Source organism: Thunnus thynnus, chromosome 21, assembly GCF_963924715.1.
Source record: "Thunnus thynnus chromosome 21, fThuThy2.1, whole genome shotgun sequence".
In the NCBI taxonomy this organism is placed as follows: Eukaryota; Metazoa; Chordata; class Actinopteri; order Scombriformes; family Scombridae; genus Thunnus; species Thunnus thynnus.
In genome coordinates, this window is record NC_089537.1 from 1,416,500 (window position 1) to 1,425,384 (window position 8,885).

Consider the following 8,885-nt stretch of genomic DNA (forward strand, 5'->3'; position numbering starts at 1 on the left):
GAAAAGAAGAAAATAAAAGCGAGGCAGTGACTCGTGGACGTCCTCACATCATGTGAATCAGCTGGACCTGAAAGAGTCCAGCAATGAAGCAAATACAGATTATATTCACGTTCAGCTTTACAGGAAGTGGTTAACGTGACAAACAGGGCTCATTATATCCTCTGTGGAGTGTTTCTGCTCATTTTGAGTATTTAAAACAGATTTATTTGCATTTAATCTTAATTTTTCTGTCCCGCCTTCATTCGAGTGCTCTTCATAGACTGTATACCAATATGGACGTAGTTACCGTGATGTCACCCGTTGGTTTCTGAAGCTCAAAGTGAGCCGCTCCGGCCGTCGCCATCTTGGCAGTGCGTGACGCTGTCTAACTCCCAGCCAATCAAAAATGGGCAAAGAGGCGGGCCGAACGGCTGAAACAAGCCACCTAGCGGCTGGCGGACCTGTCACTCAAAGCAGCCATGTCCTTCATTATGCAGAACTTTACGGCTTAATAAAACTTAAACGGGTGAGTTATAAAAAAATTCACCCCCCGTACAGTTGTCATGAAAGAGGAAATTAGCTACAGAGACCAAAACCGTTGTTTGTACCAGGCTGTAAACATGTTTATTTCTGCTGTAAAGTTTAACATGGGGGTCTATGGAGATTGACTCACTTTTGGAGCCTCAAGTGGTCATTCAAGGAACTGCAGTTTGGCTTCATTTTACAGCCTCGGAGGTTGCTGCTTGGTGCTCTTTTACATTGTTTTTACATATATACATCATTTCTTGTGCGTTACCTCTTTGTTTCTACGTTTAAAAAAAGTCATCTGCAACATGTCGTCTGAAGGTAAACGTAGACAAATGATGCACAGTGACTCTGATGACATGTACGAAGGTGTTTCTCTGTCTGTATATGAAAATGGACATAGTGAGCTGAATGATGACATCGAGGAAAACCTGTTTCACAGTTCATATGGACACCTGACTGCTGGTTTAAACACACACTTGTAAAATCGTGAACTCGTCCTTTAAGGCTCTTTAATCTCAGGACGTTGTAGCTGCTGGTTGGAGTATTCAGACTGAAAACAGCCCTGCGTTAAAATAAATAAATGTTGCTTCAGTTTGAGTGACAGATCCATGAGTTTAAAGGTTTATCAGACACCAAAACACTGCATAGAAGTCTATGATTAAAATAGTTTATAATACTCATTTTAGTTACTGTGCATTACTGATTAAACAAGATGTAACTGTTTTAGCAGTGCTAGTAGCTTGATATTCTTACTGTAAAACGATGCTAATATCCCTGTTTCCAGTGTTTATGCTAAGCTAAGCTAAGCTATCCAGCTGCTAGCTCCACATGTGGATGGAACGTACAGATGTGCGAGCGGTATCAAACTTTTTTTATCCAACTCTCAGCAAGAAAAATATGTCAAAATATTCATTTAAAATCGTCCCAGAGCAGCATCCCGAGACAAAAGCTGCCAGAGTTGACTTCACTGAAGGATTGCTAAAGTTCCTCTGAGTTTATTTTCATCACTCTGAGTTCATTTTATGATTTATAGGCCGTCTCATCTCAGTGTGTGTGAGAAAAATAGAACTAAGGAGAGTCTGTGTGAAGAGATAAACGCAGAAAGAAGAAATAAAGACAAAACAGGAAACACAGAAAAGATGGAATAACTTTTAAAAAAAGATCAAACATGTGAAACAGTGAGAAAAAACATGAAACAGTGGTGAAGTGAAGACAGACCGAGGAGTGAGATGAAGAAGTGCAGAGATGTGTGAGGATGATGAAGGGCGGGGTCTCACTGACCGTCATCACAGCTGAAAACAGGAAGCGTGAGTCACCTTCAAACTCTGAACATCACGACTCTTCAGATGAATTTAAAACAGTGTGAAAAACAGCTGGAGACACAGAAGTTACAACAAACTGAAATCATATCTGATCAACACTTTATAATATGGGTACATTATTATCAGTAATTAATGTGTTAATGGATTACATCATCATCTCATGAGGGTTCAGAATATGTCCCTTTAATGTGAATTTTACAGACGTTACATTTACAGTCAGTGCAGACATGAAGGAGATGTGGAGCAAATAAAGGTAAAGACGTGTTAAAAAATGTGTTTATATCAATGCATAAATGTGCAGAGATGAGACCGAAAGGGAAAGAAACTGGAGTTCTTCTGAAATCTGAGTCTGATTAGTCAGATTTCCACTTAAATGTAGTGCAAGTTTTCACCAAATATCCAGAAAAACCATCAGAAGAAAATGTTTTTGCATCCTCTGCTTGTTGTGTGAATATCAGCAGATAAACAGCAGGAGGCGCTGCTGTTAAACCGCTGCAGAAGAAGAAGACACAACGAGAGCGGCGACAGTCGAAGCTCAAACGATGGAAAACGTGGTGGAAACATGACGTTTCTGCTTGTTTCGTGTATTGATGTGAGGAAGGTTACAGTCTCCTCATCATCGCTCCACACAGATCTGATGTTTTCAGCTCTTCGGTGACGTTTTGGTCGTTAAGTCATAAGTCAAATAACGTCTTTAGCTCTAAAACTTTCCCCTTTTATACACTTGAATGACTAAAGTTCATCACTTCCTCGAAGCAGTCTGGCTGTAAAAAGTGTTTTCATTTAGTCGACCACAGAAACGCTCCTGATGTGTTTTTACTGTTTGCCATCAATCACCGCCGCCGTGCTTTCAGATGACGGCGGCGGCTGCTGCAGGTCCTCATGTTGGAGCTGAAGCATCACTTCAGGAAGACTTTTCATTTAGCAGCTGCTGAGCTGTTTGGCAGCCGGACACATGGAGCTGCTGTGTATCCGTGGAGACAGGTGGGTTCCTCATTCCTCTGCTCTCTGTTTTCCAGTATTCCTCTTTTTCTCTCCGCCTGTTTTATTGTCTTCCCTCCTGCTCTCACGCCTGATGGCGGCGTCACCTCTCTGCTGCAGCTCCAGCGGGACCAGTGCGAACAGGCGGACTGATACTGGTCAACAAACAGCTGCCATCAGAGTGGTGTTTGTGTCCACCTGATGAAGTCCAACATCCTCACTGTCTACACGCAGCAGCGTCTCACACGAATCATCTGACGGATCGCTACGACATTTGGCGATCCGCTGATGTTCCCTCTAGCGCCATCATGAGGTTGACGTTGTAGCTTTCGATTAAAAATATCTGCACAACACATCGATGGAAAGACTCGTCTGTTTCTGCAGTAATGGAAGAAACTGGTGGAATCTCTCGGAGTCAAATATAATTTGGACTTAAATGGACAACAGCTGTTAACAAATGACTGAACTGGGAACATTAGGCATGAATTGAATCCATGTACCAATAATTATCATTTTATTTCACTGTATTTTTTCTCTTATTATGTAAGAGTGCTGTGCTTCCTTTTTTTTCTTTTATGGGCCGGTCCTGTAACGTCCTGCTTTGTTTGTCTTTGGGAAACTTCTGATTAACATTTGATAAATAAATAACAAGTTGAAATCTAAATAAATAAATATCTTAACAGCTATTGGATGGATTCATCTGATCCTCTGACTTTTCATGTAGCACCACCATCTGGTCAACATTTCATTTTGTTCAACACTTGTGCTTCAGCTGCACTTTGCTAGTTAGCAAATGTTAGCATGCTAACATGCTAAACCAACACAGTTCACAAGGTAAATATTATACCTGCTAAACTAGCTTCTCATCATCATCGTCATCATCGTTATTGTGATCAGAAGAAACGCATCATTTCACACAGATGCTTCGTTGTCGGCACGCTGCTCAGAATGAAACATGAGTTTTATTTCCGTTTAATTTAAAACTGAACACTTTATGACCAAAAACCTGCAAAACTAATGACATCAAGCCTCAGCTGCACTTTGCTAATTAGCAAATGTTAGCATGCTAACACACTAAACCAGCACAGTTAACATGGTTAACATTATATACATTATAAGTTAACATTATACTTGCTAAACTAGCTTCTCATCATTATTGTGATCAGAAGAAATCATTTGCCGCTCAGAGTGAAACATGAGCGTTTAATTTAAAACTCTACTAGACTTTATTAGATCAGTTTTGCAAATTATTATTTTTCATGATTCCAGGGCTGCAACTAATGATTTCTTTCATTATCAATGATTCTGCTGAACATTTTCTCAATTAAATGATTAATCACTTAGTCTATAAAATCTTTAAAAATGCTCGTCAGTTTCCTAACATCCAAGGTGACGTCAGTAACTTGCTAGGTCTCCTAAACAACACATGAAAACCTTAAAATTTGTAGTTTACTGGAGAAGAAATAAAAAAAAACAAACAACAAATGTGTGAAACTGAGCAGCTGGAACAAGAGAAAGTTTCTGTTGATCGATTAATCGACTGATTGTTTCAGCTCTATATGATTCTGTAAAAGAAACATAACGTTAGCATCAAGCTAACGGTGGGGCGGCGGTTCCATGTAGATTCGATGGAGCAGCTGAAGTGGATCTTTTAGTTTGTAGATTGTAAACTTTATTTTAGTGACATCTGATGACTATATGTTCAACATTTAACTGTTTTTACTTGCAGAAGTACTTTACAGACATTACAGCGTTGCATGCTGGTTATAAGTGATGGTTTGTTTACGTCCGTCTGCACGTGTTGAAACACGGATGATGTTGGATTTCCTGCAGATTTTTGTATCATTTTAAGGATCAGAGAGTCTCTCTAAAGTCTTTCTGTTGAATCCATCTCCGTCTCGTTTTCCTCCGACAGAAACAACAATGGAAAAAGAGGAAGAGGAAAAAAGACGAGTGAAGCAGCGCTGCCATGGCAACCAAGTGTACACATCCTGTCCAGACTGGAGTCGACAGGTGTGTGTGTGTGTGTGTGTGTGTGTGCGTGTGTGTGTGCGTGTGTGTGTGTGCTCGTCAGACAGATTCTGTGCTTGTCAACTTCTTATTGGCTACCGGCGTGCAGAGCAGTGCATCCTGCTTTAATGTTAAATCCAGCTGCTGCAGCTGCACAACACCCCCCCCCCTACCCCCCCCACCCCTCTATCCGGCCCACATCAGGAAGTGGTTTCCAAAGAAACTCCCGCTGGACGTCATATGAGGGAGTCCCGAGCCCCGTGTGTGTGTGTGTGTGTGTGTGTGTGTGTGTGTGTTTCCGTCATAAACACCTCACACACTCTCCAGGCTGCAGCTGAACCTGCAACTCGTCCCTGTTGCCTTTAATTTACAGACTGAGTCGCCCTGCTGCTTCACACTGATCTGTGTGCTTGTGTGTGTGTGTGTGTGTGTGTGTGTGTGTGTGTGTGTACTCGTATATCTATCTTTCTGAGGACCACCGCTAGGAGGACATTTCTGCAGTGTTTGGTTGGCTGTTTGGGGGTTTCAGGGTTAAGTTATGTAGTTGTGATGGTTCAGGTTAGGGGTCGGGGGGGCGGGGCTGACCCGGACTGCTTTAGAGAGATACGTCGCTGTCACATGACCTCGTCCCTTGCGCATCTTTCACCAGTAAACAAGGTTGTTGTCAGATGATGGAGCTCCACTGGAGAAAGAGTAAGAGTTGATTTTATAGTTGATCAACAGGTTTAGAGCTCCAACTGATGATTATTTTCATCAATGATTATTCTGTCAATTATTTTCTTGATTAACTGATCAGTTGTTTGATTTATGAAATGTCAGAAAATGGTGAAAAAACAGTTTCCCAAAGTCCAAGACGTCTACAAATCAAAGATATTCAGTTTACTGTCACAGAGACTAAAGAAACCAGAAAATATTCATATTTAAGAAGCTGAATCAGAGAATTTATTTCTTAAAAAAATAGTCAAAACTATTATAGAAATAGTTGGCAACTAATCAATTAAGTATTGCAGCTCTAAACTGGTTCTTGTTGATCCACTGTCAGAAGGAGAGTAAACCACCTGATGGCTCCATCAAAACCAGCTGATACAGAAGAAGAAAGGTTGACAGTGTCAGGAGGAGTGGACATGCCCTTTTTAAACAAAACTATCCCAAACACATGAAGAAGAACCACAAAATTGAAACAGCTGAAGTCTTGATATCAAGACTGCAGCAGAATAACTGTAAAATCAAACATTTTCAACAATGAAGACAGTGAAGAACTCACTGATGAAGACTCACGGTGTTTCCACCTGCACATCAAGGACTCAGTTACACAACAAATTAATACAGAAACACTGTTCATGTACATAAACATCACCATGTAGTGCAGCCTTACTGGACCTTTGATGTGGTGATAATTTGGTAAATGGACCTTTAAGTCTCTGTGAAGTGCATATTATGGTCCTCACATGTATAGAAGAGTGTGTATGTGTGTGTGTGTGTTTCTCGTCATTGTCACTCAGTGTAATAATAACTCCTGATCCAGAATAATCAAGCATGGTATTGGTTTTAATGATCATCTGTCATCAGGTTACCGAGGCGGCGACATCTGGATTGACAGGTGGTGTCGATCCTCTGGCGGCCATATTGGAGGTCCTCAGCTCTCTGACCAGCTGAAGAAGCCGAATCCAAACGTCCAGGATCCATTTATTCATTCATATTGCAGCTGCTGGGTGACAACAATCTGCACAGAAATACAGAAAATACAAATGTTACGTTTGTCCTGAAGGTGGCGCTTGAGGAAAACTCACTCAGAGATTTTGTAGTTGACAGGATGTCTCACTCTGGATATAAGTTGCTGGATGAAATAACAAACTTACCAGTATCGTTATTGTTGAGGAAACTGGAACATTTTTCTTTTCACGAGGGTTTGAGCAGGTTCACACAGACGTGACCAAACCAGTGGTTTCATCTTTAACAATGTGTTGTATTTTAAAAGCTTGTTATATTATCCATTGTGTCAAATCTTCATCTGAAAAGTAACTAAAGCTGTCAAATAAATGTAGTGGAGTAGAAAGTACAATATTTCCCTCTGAAATGTAGAAAGTAGCATCACATGGAAATACTCAAGTAAAGTACAGAACTTGAGTAAATGTATTTAGTTACTTTGCATCACTGGGTTTACAGGCGAACACACTGCAGCTACAGTCAGTATTATATAACCCTTGAAACTATAACTATCATTTATATGAACTGATGTGAAGTCAGACTTTGACCTGTCAGTGTTACCAAACGTTATATTAGTCTTTGTCTCTCATATAACTGTGTCTGTGTTCAACATTAGGCTGGACAAAAAGCCTTCAGTTTCCTACACACACACACACACACACACACACACACACACACACACACACTCCAGATGTCGGGGAATAAGGGACACTTAAAGAGCTGGTGAGTTACGTACATCCGAATTTCTCTCTCACACACACACCGAGTTCAACACAGAGGCAGCCAACTGGGCGGCCGAGCATGACGAGAACAGAGAGAGAAAGAGAGAGAGAGAGAGATGAAGACCCTGCAGCAGCAGCAGCAGTGTCTGTACACAGCTTTCTGTTCTCACCATCTGCAAAACACACACAAACAAACATCAAACAAACTGTTTTCCAAACTGCAGAAGATTTTTCTTATTTTCTACATACACTACATGGTCAAAAGTATGTGGACGGTCCTGTTCTGTGCACAAATCCAGCTCTGTGTTTCCCCTGTTTTTTGTGGAGGAACTTCAGCTGTCCACATACTTTTGGCCATGTGATGTAATAAGAGCTTCAACAAATCATTCTTAAGCTAGGATTTTAACTCTGAACCCCCCAAATCATCACTGCTGCTCTGCCTCGTTAAGCTAAAAGCGGTGAGTGATGAAGCTGTTGACCTTCAGTACGTCGACTTTAACGCTGCGTTCATGTTGACGTCATGTGAGACGTGACGTCACGGCGCAGCTCATGAAGGTTGTACGATTACTGTCACAAAGTCCTTTACAGTAAAAACACAAACGTCTTTATGTTGATGTTAAAGCTGTTTACAGTGACGCTGATACGACATGAATGCAGCATAGCGACTTATATTCAGCGCTACGGCAGGGAAGCATCACTTCATCACATGTTAAAGTAATGTGATTACAGCAGTGTAAGAGACTACCATTTGAATCCAGTTATCCCAGTAAGTCTTCCATTATTTGGATGGTTTGGGGGTTGATATCAGTGAGACCTTTGTTGCAGGAGCAGCTGGTCTCTACCAAGAGACTGACCCCGGGATTCCACCGGGCGCATGTGCACTGCGTTCCGGCTCCGACGCGGTTTTGCTCCGTCCTCTGCATGGCGCCCTATTCCACTGGGAGCGTGTTAGAAGCGGAGCGTCTTCACTGCAGGGAGGCCATTTGCTGTTTAAATTCAGTTGCACTCCTACTACAGTAATTACAGCAGCCTAGTCAACGCTGATAAAGTCCCTTAAGGATACCTTAATTACTGTAGTAGCAGGGCAACTAAACTGCCCAATTTTGTTAACTTGCTCAATGCTGTTTCTGCGTCTGACTTCCTGCCCAGCTCGATCTGCTCTGTGCTGCTTGACGCGGCTTCCGTAAAAAATAGACGAGGCGCCTTTCTTTAGCGCAGCGGAGCGGAGAGCCGCCTCTGGGACGCTTCTGAAACGCGGCGTGCCCGGTGGAATCAGATACATTGACTAGAGCGGCCGCGATCAGCTCCGGCAGCCGCATTGGAGCCGGAACGTGGCGCACACGCGCCCGGTGGAATTTAGGGGTGAGAGTAACTCCAGACCGTCAACCCAAGAAAAACGACACAACAGGTTGCGATGTGTAGTTAGTCTGAGTGACAGCTGCCATTCAGCGGTCGTAGTAACTGTTCAGATGATGTTTATATATCAGGGATGTGCGGAGAGCTCAGTGTTTGTATTTGTATCTGTTGAGGCAGCAAAATTATTTGTATTTGTATTCGAATAAAAGTGGAAAGAGGCTTAAAAATCCTGTTTTTGTTTTTATTACGCTTTTAATTTCAGAAAATTAAAAATGAAAAT

General features: G+C 41.8%; 2 long non-coding RNA genes across 2 annotated transcripts; one reads left to right on the forward strand and one right to left on the reverse strand.

The window, feature by feature from the left end:
* The first annotated feature begins 313 nt into the window (after nucleotides 1-313).
* LOC137173161 (uncharacterized) lies at nucleotides 314-3,268 on the forward strand. Its single transcript, XR_010925114.1, has 2 exons — nucleotides 314-2,813; nucleotides 2,931-3,268. It is a non-coding gene; the product is annotated as an uncharacterized lncRNA (long non-coding RNA).
* A 2,465-nt stretch (nucleotides 3,269-5,733) lies between these two features.
* LOC137173240 (uncharacterized) lies at nucleotides 5,734-8,267 on the reverse strand. The gene is made up of 2 exons (XR_010925140.1): nucleotides 6,680-8,267; nucleotides 5,734-6,543 (listed from the first exon to the last, which is right to left on the reverse strand). It is a non-coding gene; the product is annotated as an uncharacterized lncRNA (long non-coding RNA).
* Nucleotides 8,268-8,885: the final 618 nt, after the last annotated feature.